Source organism: Etheostoma spectabile, chromosome 5 (genome assembly GCF_008692095.1).
Source record: "Etheostoma spectabile isolate EspeVRDwgs_2016 chromosome 5, UIUC_Espe_1.0, whole genome shotgun sequence".
Lineage (NCBI taxonomy): Eukaryota > Metazoa > Chordata > Actinopteri > Perciformes > Percidae > Etheostoma > Etheostoma spectabile.
In genome coordinates, this window is record NC_045737.1 from 35,553,602 (window position 1) to 35,567,898 (window position 14,297).

General features: G+C 41.1%; 1 protein-coding gene across 1 annotated transcript in view; it reads right to left on the reverse strand.

Annotated features, from left to right (window-relative positions):
* Positions 1-13,693, reverse strand: part of dgkg (diacylglycerol kinase, gamma) — a 114,955-nt gene extending 101,262 nt beyond the window's left edge. The window contains 1 exon segment of the mRNA XM_032516518.1: positions 13,441-13,693. The gene's annotated coding sequence lies outside the window, so the exon portion shown is untranslated.
* Between the last annotated feature and the right edge of the window lie 604 nt (positions 13,694-14,297).

Genomic DNA, 14,297 nt, shown 5'->3' on the forward strand with positions numbered 1-14,297 from the left:
GAGAGAGACAGAGAGACAGAGAGACAGAGAGAGAGAGAGAGACAGAGAGGGAGAGACAGAGAAAGAGAGAGAGACAGAGAGAGAGAGAGAGAAAAAAAAACAAGCAGAGGAAAGAGGCAAAATGTAAATTAAGGTGATCAACATTCTGTATGAAATATAAAATGTATGAAAATATTTATATCAGTAGTCACAGCAGATGAATCTGTAACTCAAAGTCATTTTAGGCTATAGAGAGGAAGAGGAGGAGGGTGGTTGTAGAAGAAGAAGGACAAGGAGAAGAGGCAGAGAGAAGGATGACAGCAAGATATGATCAAAAGGAGATTTACAGCAGAAAGAGAGGTGGAGAGTGAACACTAAGGAGCAGGAAAACTGCTGACTAAGGGCAAAGGCTGCAATCACTGGTCTGAATTTATCGTTTTCAATCTAGTGCACGTTAATGTAGTAATTCTTCCTTCATGTCCAAATGCAATTCACTTCAACAGCTGAAAGAGACTTGAAAACTGAAACAACACACATCAGAGTAAGCAGAAAATACAGCGATGTGTTAACAGAGAAGGGGAAGGATTAAATAAGCTTGTGCTTCTTCTTGTTCGGACAGATTGCTCCCCAGACACTCTGCGGCTGTCCACCGCTACATATGCAGAGATTGAATTCTGAAACGTTGAGTGTGTTCACATGCACACCAATTTCCCACTATTACTCCGAATATAACAATATTCCTAATTTGATACAGGTCATGTAAACAGCATATGCCGGTTGGCTATTTCAAATAAGGCCTTTTTTTCAAAAATAGCATTTTCTGATTAAGACATGGGGGATATTCTGGTATTATTTGGGTTTTAAAGTCATTCTTTGAACAAGTCAACAGCCTTCGGAATATGTGTCTCAATCATAGACAGCATGGACACGGCGACACCATAGTCTCCGACGAAGACTTGATGGCTGGGCGTGCTGCGCAGCCTCAAACTGAGCTCGACGACATAGACGTGAAGTGAGCAACCTGTCTGATATGTGTCAGTCTTCTGGTAGCTGTACCAAGAAAATCTGGATCAGTCCGAATCCTGCCACATGCCGAAGTATTTCCAATCCATCAAAACGTTGCTGAAATGACGCACACAAATGATTGTAAGAGAAAAAGTTTTTTTCTTTTACAGTCATTTGTCAACTGGGTCTGCTCTCAAGGCACAGAGATGTTGGTTAGGGTTTTGTACATTACATTTTAGTGCCTACTTTTCCATGTAGCCTTCAGTCCCTGCCCCCCATCGCTAGCGGATGGTCTGACCCAGCAAAAATCGCAACATGACAGCAACACGAGTTCGGAGTCACTCACGACAGCCCAGTCAGCGAGCTTGTAACGTTACACCCGTAACGAAAACCCCTAGGTTCCAGATATAACTTCACATGGGTAGCCACTTGTGATTACATTTTGAACATGTTAAGAGCCTAAAAACACATTTAAAACATGTTAAGCCTGTGTGGTGCTAACTCTAGCAGGAGGATGACTCCGATTGGTTTCGTTTTTCTCTCTGCTGACAGCGATCCAAATCTACAAACAACAGAGCTACATGTTTAAATTGACCGGAATGGTCCTTTAGACGTACATAGTTGTTGTTTAGGCCCCAAACTACTTAGCTAAGTTTAACAAAAATCAGACGTTGCTTAATTTACGCACACAGAACGTGACAGAGCTCTGTTTGTTCTGTAAAGTTTTTTTTTTTCAAACTTGTTGTACTTTTATTTTTAAACGGGACACAAACCAACCTCGCCTTTTTTATTATTATTCATATGCAGGGTCAAAAGGTTACACACACACAAACACACGCACACACACACAGAATAATAATAACACCTCCAGCTGCAAAAAAGTATATAATTATTTATTCAAATTTTTAAATATAAATTAAGCACAAAGTGTTAGTTTTTGGTTTGTTTGTATGTTAACTCCTTGTCTGCAGAGGCAATGCTCAACATCACTACGGTAGGATCCAGTTGGTCTTTGGATTTGTTGACAATACCAAAAAGGTTAAAAAAAATATCAGCACCCTCCATGTTCTCCTTTAACTATACACCATCGACCAGGCTTTAAAGCAGGCAGAGTTCTTACTGTGTATCCTCTCTCTTTATCAGCTGCTCTCCTCTCTCCCGGTCAGCAGCTACATCACTAATGGGCTACACATGTTTTGTGATGCTACCAACGCAAAGGCAACAAAGGGGGGATCTACATGTACACACTGCGAGTGGGTGACAGGGAAACAGAGAGAGAAGCACGTGCCAATCAAGCGAACGGGGCCTCCCCTCTGTGCAGAGAGGGATTCTGTTTTGCTCACAAGGTTGCCTGGCAACTATGACGTCAATGGAGTGCACGACAAAGAGAAGAACCGTAACGGAGACACACAGAGAGGGAGCGTGCAACAGATGTAACCACATCAGTTTTGGACATATGTCCTCAGTGTGCGTTTTTCTGCTTTTACCACAAACCATGTTTTATTCAACCACAGAAAAGATCCAATCACAATGTTTGTTTACAATAAGTTCAATAACAAGAACATCCTGTACCAATAATTTAATGGTGCACAGTAAATGGGGATGAGGAACAACTGGATAAACTCTTATCTCATTCAACTAAAATGCATATTTGATGCTTTCATATGTCAACACTGTTGCTTACTTTGGCTTGGAGACCTAATTTACCTGTTGGGCTACCCTGGAAATCCAGAGTTCTCGGGAGAGCACAATTTGAATTTGCTCAGCGAGTCAATCTGGCATTCAGCAATGCTGCTCATTAACTATGCCCTTGTAGCCGAGCTGCACCAATCACATCGGTGTATCTGATGTTGGCGGGCCGGAGGCGAGCTGAACAGATGACGACAGACGCTGTGACGTTGAGGTCGTTAGAAAACATTGCAAGATGGCTACGGATGAAAACCAGCTGGTTGAAACGACTTTGGTCGCTACCAAGAACGAGTTAGACTTGACTTTTTATCTAAAAAAGGAACATAAGATGGTGCTCGAATCGTTCCTTTGCAAGAAGGACATTTTTGCTGTTTTGCCGACCGGATCCAACAAGAGTTACTACCATCTACCAGTGGTAGCTAAGCGTATGGGGCTTAGCGAAAAGTTGTGATTGGTCGTAGTGTTATTCAGTTGCGTGCAGTGAGATTTTAAAATGTATGCTTGGTGCCGCCCCTCGAGTTGGGCCATTTTCATTACTCACTGCCAGACCCTTCTTCTTTCGGATTTAGGGCTGGATTTCCAGGCTACCGTTGGGCCACAGACCAAAGAAAATGACACCACCCAAAATAGCAGTCAGTCCGACAGCAATGAGGTGTAGCTGTTCGTAACGCTAGATTTGGTTTATCAAAGATGCTAGCAAAGCCACACAGGCCAGAACATAAGTCCAGCAGAAATGCCTGATAGGTCGGACCTCCGTGTTAAATCTTTAAACGTTACAGTTACAGATGAAAATGAAAAAAAGACGGAAAAACAGAAATAAACAAATTTGCCAATTTTCACGCGCACGCACACACACACACACACACACACACACACACACACACACACACACACACACACACACACACACACACACACACACACACACACACACACACACACACACACACACACACACACACACACACACACACACACACACACACACACACACACACACACACATATATACAAATATTTATATTTAAACACTATGTGCTTAATTTTATATATATATATATATATATATATATATATATCTCCGTCGTACTTCGTGTCCACCTGATTAATGGAAGCCCAAAATTCTCTCTCTTCTAGCTTGTGTTTTTGGTGTCTACCAACATTGTTATAATAAAAAAATGAATTGTCAACTGTCCACATCCTTACCTTTTCAATACTCCTGTAGTCACACAATCTAGGGTAAGATCACAAAATGTCCTTGTCAGGTACTCATTGGTTGTTCTATGCATGTGACAACTCAATATGTTACCTCCACACCCATATTCTATTGACTACACCCAAGATAACAGGAAGCTGAGGGTTGACCATTTAATTACCATTAAACCTTTGAGGACAAAAGACGCACAAGTCCAAGCAATGCTTGACAACATTTTTGCTCCAAAAGCGATATAGCAAAATGTCATTTAAGACATTTATTTACTATTGTGATCATATATTTACATTACTTTTGTGGACTCATTCCGAGCACCTAAATAATTGAGTGTATGTTGAATTATTTGCAGAGCTGGAACAGTTTTGAGCGTCACTACACAGAAAGCTGAGTTTGTTGTGAATAATGTGATATGAAACACATGGGTATCGGATTAAATGCAAATACTCTTAAAAGGAGAATTCAAGATGATGTGTAAAAATGCCCTGACCTTAGAGGGTTAAATCCAGTTCAAAACACCCCTCCAGTCTGCTGCACATTCACCACCAAGAGGTGTTCCAAGACATAAGCCATGTTGAGAGAGCAGCACTGCCAAATTAGGATACTGATGATGATTACAGTGATTACACTGAAGACGAAGGAAGGTAAACAGAAACCGGAGCTCTGACATAATTATGTCCCCAGAGGAAACGTGGAGAGCTGATCCACAGTCAGTCCAGCCATCAGAGTGGAGCTCAACGTTGGCAGTGCATTTAATGCCAACCTTACACCAAATGACTTTTCACGTGATACCACTGTCGCATGCAAATTTATAATATTGGCATGAAAACATGACAATCTTGCTATGGATGGGGGGCAATCATTTGGTATAAGGTGGTCATACAACTCAGTCCGAGCTGTCTTAAGTAGGTCTTTTGTCCCGTATTGACAAAATCAATTAATCAAAAAATATTATTGAAAGTTTTAAGTCTTGGTAGTGAAGTCTTTGCAAAATCTTATAGTCTGTGACTAAAAATGTAGGGATATTATGACAGATTGTCTTTAGATGTGAGATGGTGTCAGACTTTAGTCTTTTCAATGTCTTTTTAGAGGATCAAGTGTAAAACTGGAAGTAAAATGCCGGAAAGGATGCTTCTAACTGACATTTCCCTATAGAGAGCTGAGCAGGATGCTGTGGGCAAGGCAGGCCCTCGCTACAGGAAGAGTGTCGAAGTCCTGATAGCAGCAGCAGCAGCAGCGAAGCTCTCAACACTCTGTTGCAGGAAGCTGAAGGACTGTGTGACCATATGATTGAGTGGATGCCAACAGCAGCTTTTCTGTGTCAAACATCACTCATTTTCAGCACTCAGATAATCGTCATGATCCATGCATTTGCTAAATATAGACCTCCCGCTATAACTGGGTCGGTAGCTTACTGAGCAACTTTAGAAACCTAAATTTCAAGCCTGAATTTTCACCTGCATAATGTGGCAGCTTCTCCTCAAACATTGTATTTGTTGGTTATGTTTTTGTTGTATCAGCTTTTGGTGCAAGTTCTCCAGACAAAAACAGTTTAAGGACTAATATAATGCTTCAAATCAGCATTGACACAAGCCTTTAGGCAACAATCGTGCCTGCGAGACTAAACCTAGATGTAAATGTTTGTACTGGGGAAGCCGAGTCACACGCATAACAGAAAGTGCCATTCCCTTTCACAGACTTTCATTACCGCCTGGTGAAAGATGACACGTTGAAGGTGAAGTCAACTGACAAGTAATGAGGTCAGAAAATTAACAGGAATCTTACAAAGAAAAAAAATCAAGTAATCTAATTATCTTATGGGAGGCCCAAGTGTTCATAACACACAGATGAAAATGCTCTCCGAGCGCTTAACAACTACAACTGAACCTGAATCTCTCGAATGGAAAGCTACCTACTCAAAACAAAGTGTGTTAGTTTGGTGTGGAATAAGGCTTTGCAGTTTTATCATTTCAGAGGAACTTTTCCGTTAACATGCAAGTCACACGTGCAGAATCGTTACTTTTAAGCATTACCTGTGTCCCATACATTGCCTTTACATGCCTTTCTAAAATCCTCACTTTTGCCGCCAACATTGCTTCCTGCACATTCACAACTTTTCTGTGGTATAGGGAAATGGAACATCGTGCTCAAGTTTTCAGTCTTTCCCCCTTGAGACCAAAAGAGGCGTTCTAGGATGCTTGAGAAAATGTGCACAATGCTTGAACAATAAAGAAAGGCCATTGAGAAGCATATGATGAAAAATGGTCAATGACATCAAACCATTTTCAAAGCCAAGCAAATAGACATTCTCTATCTAAAATTTCAGTAAAAATCGTAGTTTTGATATCAGAACGGTAGACATTGTGGGTTATTCTCTTGAGGAAAGTCTCCAAGAGTTGCAGACTGAAAGGGAGTGTGCATAAAGTGCATAAACCAGAGAGCCCTAGAACATTGATTTCCCACTGGCACAGCCCTGAGCTCTCATGGACTTAGTGGATCAAAGTCTATGAGTGGAACTGGGCCCATTATAAATAACTCCTGACTCCCAAGAAATCGCAACACTGTTGAATGGTCCCTTTAAAACTCCTATTTTATGACATTAGAAGAAATACAACACTTTGAGTTCTTCATTAGGTACAGAAGTATTAGCAGTTTTTTGGGGACCTGGACAAAAAAAGACATGTTTTGCACCCTGACCCATCTAAAATGATGCCCACATATGTTTACACCCAAGCGACGAAGCCCTCGAGCAACCGCAGTATTTATGAGTGGAGGACGGAAGGGAAGAAGTGTTATAATGTAGGGTGACGTCTGTGTGGCGTGGAGGACAGAGGTGAATGGTGAGTCAACCAAATAAAACATAAATTCACACGCTGTTTGTTTTCAACTTCAAGTCAAAGTTGTTTTTTTAAGCATGACCACGATCGTTCCCCAATCCTACAGAAGGCAGGTAGACTATGGTCTTTGACGTGGATGTGACCTCAGGAGAAATAATTCATAGTGAGTAGAAAGCTACACGAATAACGCTTGCTTTTTCTCTTTTGTGATGCAGGGAAACACACCTCCATCAAAGCTGTGAATCATCATGTAATTGGGAACATTATATATTTGAACACTATTATAATTTTATTATTTTAACACTATGCACTATGTCATGTACTATAACATGTCATGAGAAAGGTCGCTGTGACCGAAACGTTAACAGACTAAAACCAAATGCAGAGGTGAAAAGTGTGTGCGTGAATTTTATTTTTTATTTAAACATGTGTCCCCTTTAGCCTGTAGGCCTAGAAAAAAAAAGTTCTCCTCTTGTTGACAGGAAAACAATGGGTAAATTCAATGAGTGGTGGCACATTGGTGTGTAATGTACACCCTCCCCTGGGCCGACAGAGGGAATTAGCAGTGACAACAACCACATGGGAAGTGGCCTTTCCAAATTAGGAGCTTTTAGTCATTTAGTCCCAAAATGAACGACTTCTCAGACAGTGGAAAACATTTCTGCCGGAGTGAATTATGTTCTGATGTTTTGCTCTGGAGCTCTTTTCCTTGTCTATGAGGGTTTCAGTGCGGGGCATCAAAGGGCAGCAGTAACGTTCACAGGCCAAAGATAAACAGTAGCACAAGACAAATTTAGTGGCTAATATAGTTTCACATGCTGAACTGCATGCCGGCACCGTTAACCTTAGAGCTTCGTCTTTACCCATAAAAGGAGTGCTGCTGATGCCATGTCAGGACCTGACATGACACACATACTGTACCGAGATTCATACTCACTATCTTCACCTCTCGCCCCCTATCATCACAACTCACTATTTCCACTTAGTGCTTTTCTTTCCTAAATGTGATCTATGAGATTGTTTCTTTCCATCTGAAGACAATGTATCATCTCAGTTATCATGTCTGTTTTCACAGCTTGCAGCAGCGGCCAGTACAATGAACGTCAGATCTTCCTTGGTGTCGTTAGTCATCTACTGAAGTTCTACCACACAGTTATATGCCTACAGCAGGTCTACATTATCACGATTACGGATGATTGAGGATAAGAAAAATAAATCAAACGTGTGATGTGCTGTGATCTGTTGTAGCCAACACCTACAGGACACAGAGCACACCATGGACACTCAAACTATCTGAGAGAGCCAAAGATCAATCTGGGATTAGCTCTGCTGCAGGCTAGGCTCATATAGGGCCGTGAATTTCTGTTCTCTAACCTACTGGGGATGTAGCCTCACAAATACCAGGAGTATTTATGGAAGGCCTGGGTGTCATGGAAACTGGGGGATTGTATGTAAAACGCAGTGGGGAATTGAAAGGCCAAGCTAATACACAACTGATTGTTGCTCTGCATTTAAAGGGCAATGCCAACGGTTTGAAATAGAAGATCTTTCTCTCTTTCTTTGGCTCAGTGTGTGGAATAAAAACAACTCCTCCCCAAAGCCTGAAACCACACAACACGTTTTCATCTGCGATGGCTTTGCAGTGAAATACAGCAAAATACACTGATACCTTTAGATTTGTAAAGATTAATTGATAAGTAAACTCTTAATTAATCGCCTTTAATAGTAATATCTTTATAGAATAGAATATCTTTGAGTTGTAGATAAAAGACATTTGAGGACATCCTCATGGGCTTTGGGAAACACTGATCCACATATTTCTCCATTTTCTAACATTGTAAAGACCAAACAACTAATCAATGAATTGAGAAACTAATCAAAAGATTAATCGGCTATGAAAATGGTTGTTGGCTGTGGCCCTAGGCACCTTGAATGATGAAATATCCCGTCCAGGCATGTTTTAAGAAAAAAAAAGTATATTTGAAAAAATAAACTCCTTCTCCATCAATGCACAATCCACTAATATGCAAATATTTTTTTAAGTTCAAAAGTTTAACTACCGGACACCAGATGTGTCCTACGTCACTGAAGTTACACACTTATGTAAGTATATTAACTTGCTAATTTAACCACAAGTGGCTGCCAAACTAGTTGTGTGATTTCACTCCAAACTCGTAAAATACAGACGTTTGGACCGTGGCTGTCAATAGTCAGAAACGATGCAAAAAGCACCCCTGTGTGTGGTGTAGAACGCACCAGGGAGAGCAGCAGCTACACGGGGTTTGAAGATGACGTAGCACTAAGAGCGACTACGGCAACGAGAAGTAAGAAAGGACGCAAATCCACGTAGGGAGGTTGGTTGGTGTGGTGGATGGGTCACTCAACACAGGACTTTCACCCAGTGGACCGGGGATCATGTCCAGCGTTTCACGTATCCTAAACCCAACCGTCCCGTTATTGTTTTCCTAAACCCAACCGTCCCGTTATTGTTTTCCTAAACCCAACCGTCTCGTTATTATTTTTTTATTGTCAACCAAGTACGTTTAGGTAAAGTGCCTTTAGATATCACACTAAAGTTAGACTTTGGTGAATCCGAACTAACCCTTTAAAACGCTAAATTCACATAATAACACAAACTAACTAAGCGATGGAGGCAGTGGTAGAGCAGCAACTCCCATGTTCTGCAAAGTAAAATTAGGTTTTTGTCAAAGGAGTCTGGTGATTTTGAAGAGAGCAGAGATAACGGCTTCAGTTCTCGGTAAAGGTCTGTCTGACAGCAAGGTAAAGCGCTGAAAATATTCTAAATAAAGCATCCACTTAAACTGACATAGATGTTTTTAGGTGTCTAAAATGCACTGAGCTGCTGCCCCCCGTCCACAGCAGGATATTGCATAGCTTCCGTGTCGGTACTGAAGCTAACACTTCACACTGACTATGAAGTAGCTCATACAACCACACGTCAAAAGCCTCTTTTAGCAGATGAAAGTGAAACAGCCTCTAACCTTCTGAGAACAAAAGACGCACTCCAAACAATGTCCAAACAATGTTTGACAAAACTCCTACTCAAAAAGCGACATTATAAAATTTCATTTCAGACATTTATTTACCATTTTAATCCCATGTAACCTAAGACTTTGGTTAACTCACTTCAAGAGCCAAAACAATTGACCAAAACATTTTGAGGACTTTCAAAAAGCCAACATAAATGTTTTAGCTTTAGCACCAAATTATCTCTTTACATCTCTAGAAAGAAATCTGGGTGTCACTGTACGGAGAGCTGTGTTTGTCCTGAAAAGTTTAATATGAAACAAATGGGAATCAGTTTTATGCAAATACCTTTAAACGGGAAATTTACAAAGATATTGGAAAGCGCCCTTAAACCTTAGAGGAGGAGAGAAGTACCAAACTCATCATTCTGCACTGTGAAGGTCAAACATATTAGGGAAGAAACAATAAAGGAAGCATATGTTTGGTTTTTTAATTCTTGTCGATTCCTGGTTCTGATTCTGGTCATGTTGTGAATTTAAGCAAAACATGAATAAATAATTTGAGAAATATCTTGAAAGCAAAATACATTATCCTTAGCAGATTTAAACTTGTCATAGATTACAGGATATTTTGTGATTCTCTCCGTGTTTAAATCTGCTCTGCTCAGAGCTGTGATGATGCAGACCTAAAAGCCTCAAAATGCTTCAAACAAAGTGCCAATCATATGGTCAAAGAACATCTGAAACCCCCTCTCCAACGGTGGAATCAAAGAGAGGGTGTGTCCCATTTTCACAAAACAGATGATCGAACAATCACGCCCACACAACGCATGTTTGCAGAGGTGTTAAAGTCAAGATGAATTTTAACCCTAACCCCTTAACACACTTTATCTTGCTGTTTCACAACTGAATCTTTCCACTAGTCTCACAATTTGGTTTTGTCACACTTTTTAGTGATTCCCTACTCCTTTGTGCATTAAAAGTGCCTAAAGGTCTCAGGTCCAGACACACCAAGGAGCTCATCGGCAGGTGGTCCAAGTTGGGTTGCCGTAGTTTTTGTGGCGTGTCACGAATCGTCGCTATGAGTCGCCCTTCGTTGCCCTTAGTCGCCCTTTAATCTGAGCTGTCAGTGTTAAATTGAGTTGAGGTGAATTAGTGCACAAGAAGAAAAACGGTAGTAAGGAAAGCAAACGAACGAGAAGGGGCACACAGAAGGCGCTTGTTATTAATCATCTTCACCTAATCCGATCAATCCAATACACATACAGCTTTTAAAACCTAAACGACATTTGAAGGATCAAACTATTGAACTACTTTTTTTTTTTTTTGCACATTATCTCCATAAGAGGTCAAACGTATGACGAGACATGTAACTGTGAAGTTGTGGGAAGGTTTCTGCTGTGGACATCCCATGATTACAGAACCTAGACTTCCTTGAAAGCCATCACAAATCCTGTGACACATGGCTTTATATTCCACTGAGGGCATGCAGGCCTGTTTTCATGAGACAAACTAGAGCACTTCAGTTGTTGGGCAGAATATATTTCCTTAGGGAGGTTGGCCCCGTCTGCAGACTACTGGATGGCATTTATTCAGATACCATCAATGGATACACTTACGCCGGATGTCCCTCAACTTCTGCTCCCTGTGTGTTGCCTTGAGAAAGCGGGCACTGTGCAAAGGTCTATGGTGCTACAGTGTGAATGAAGGGTCCAATTTGGAAAATGTTGTCCCCCCTGTCTATAATTCCTAATGGCGGGCCTGGGACTACAATTAGCACAAAACTGAAAAAATAATGAACAACATGATGATAAAGGTTAGTGGCTCAGCAACCACTTCTGCAACAGAGTTATCATATGTTTCCGTAGATTTTTCAGGCTTTCAGTGTTTGTCTGTTTGTTTTTTAACTGGAAGTAAAACTACTGAGCTAACAACGCTTTCAGTCACCTGTGAGGGGAGCTGCAATGCCAAAAACTACCGATTCAGTCTGTGACAATAATGACTCGGAACACTCAGAACGTTAAAGATTCATGTACACGGTACCTCTATTATTTACCTTATAGTGATTTACAGTGTTTTATTTAAAAGATGCAGTGTTACACAGTGTGTCTTCTTCACAAAGCTCAAAACACAGGTGTTACAAAAGGAGACGGGGTGTCTCATAATCAGAGTTGTCTTGTTTTTGGGTCAGTGCAAATCAATTTGAGTGGGTCTGTGCATGCTCTCATCCTAATCGCACAGATCCATTTTCAGACAGGTCACCTCTTCATCCACATGATGAATTCCTGTCTGATGGCACACGGATCGTCATCAAGAAGGCATTCGCCTCCATCTCCGCAGACCTCCACCTGACCCACCAGCCGGCCTCGCACACAGACACACAGACGTTTACTGTACACATGATATTCTTTCATGGGACTCCGACCGTGAGCTGCATGTCAAAGCGCTGCCAAAAAATCCTGTTCACTTCACCCTCGATCCATCCTCTGTCTTTCTCCTCCCCATTCACTCTCTTATTCTCTGTGTCGATCCTCCTCGCCTGATTCTCTCTGCACTGCTCATTATCCTAACAGTCAAGACTCGGGCGGAGATTCCCTAATGTTTATCACCACGCAAGTGGATGCTGTCAAGTAATAAATAACCATCGCATTTGGTGATTGCTTGATGAGATGTAATTAGGCACGCCGACTGCAGATTAATCACAAGAAGTCAGCCGTCTCATGCTATAGCATCGCTCTGAAGGAGGCACCCTGGGATCAGAAGGGAGTGACATTAAGACGAGCAACATGTATTTAAGAACAAAGATTGTTTATATATATATATATATATATATATATATATATATATATATATATATATATATATATATAAAAGTGATAAGAAATTAAAGTTCACAATAAATGTAAGCGATTCAGTATTCAGAACAAAGGACAGCACAAGATTAAAATAATAATCTAGAATATTGATGGACATTTTTGGTCAATTACTTTAATACATCCTGGGTGAAAAAAAGGATATAATATAGTTTGTGATTATGAAAGATGTTGTTTGCAAAAGGAGTTATGCCCTTCTCCTTGCAACTCCCTGACAAAGGTCACCCTATTGGTAAAACATGTTACAGTATATTTCCAGTTTGTTACTGTATCATTACAAAATGAGCATTTTCATTGATTTTTTTTTTTTTTATTCCCAGAAAAGACTGACATGGCCTTTAGAGCTGAGGCTTAACACCGTCACTGGACACCAGCCGATCGGACTACATTAGAGATTCTATGTTGTTGAATTTGTTTCGTTGAGGTAAAAGGACTCTGAGACATTTCTGTTTTAAATCCATCTCCACCCAATCCGACGTCACATCCAGTGTTGTTATAACTATGAGACAAGTACTGATGCCATTTATTTACGCTTGAAATCCAAAACGAACAGCCTCATCAGCATCTTTGGTTCAGATGGAGCAATTTAACGAAATTAAGAAATAAAAAGTTGGAGCGAGAAAAGGCACATTTGGACACACGAGCAAAACACTGAAATGGGACAGAAAAGGAGAGGGCATTCTGCAAGAAACAAGAAATGTGTCAAAACAAAGATATTTAAGAATAAGCTTGGGGGGGGGACAGCAAAGAGCAGACGACACTAAGAACAACAACAACAAAAAAACAGCATGAACATCGACATGGAAGCAAGACTGAAATGGAAGATGAGGAAGAGTAATCACAGACAAAGTCTTCCCTACCTCGGGCTATTGCTGCTCCCTCTCTAGTCCACGTATCCTCCCGGTTTGCTCGTTTACTGAAGACCCCGCTATGGTCAGACAGTCCGTCAGCGGGCTCCGGGATGTGGAGTCGAGGCTGGGCTGCTGTCTGGTTCCCAGTGAGCCGTCAGCAGCAGCCGGGTCGTCCTCTCACACACACACACACACACACACACACACACACACACACTCGGCTACATGCAGCACGACAGCAGAGGCACTGGAGCAACATCCCTCCCATCTACCCTGAATTGATTAAGTCTTTTTTTTCTCCCTCTGCTGCCCCCCCCCCCCTCTCCTCCTCTCTCTCTCTCTCTCTCCTTGATTCTCAAGTGAGACTGGTTGCGCGCGCTCTCGCTCTCTCTCTCTCTCTCCCCCCCTCTGTCTCTCTGCTTACCCCCGTGTTCCCTCTCGAGCTGTCTTCCCTCTGTCTGTCTCACTGATCAACAGCTGTGAGTGGGTCGTCTTTTTCCCTCCTCCATTCACCCTTCTGCTGAGTTAATTCTGTCTTTCCCTTTTTTGTATTTGTTTCCTACATGTCAGTGAACAGAAACATTAACTTCATAAATTCTTAATAATGCGATTAGGAGACATGTCAACCTTTGCACATATATACTGTGCATATAGATAGTGTGTATACATGTATATATTTACTGAAATAAATTTGTGGTAGACAGTAATTGCAAATGAATTAACTAATTCAAACAGGGATGTAGTAATGAGAAGCTAGAATATATAGTATACTGTGTGTATATATATATATGTGTGTGTGTGTGTACAGGCCAAAAGTTTGGACACAACTTCTCATTCAATGCGTTTCCTTTATTTTCATGACTATT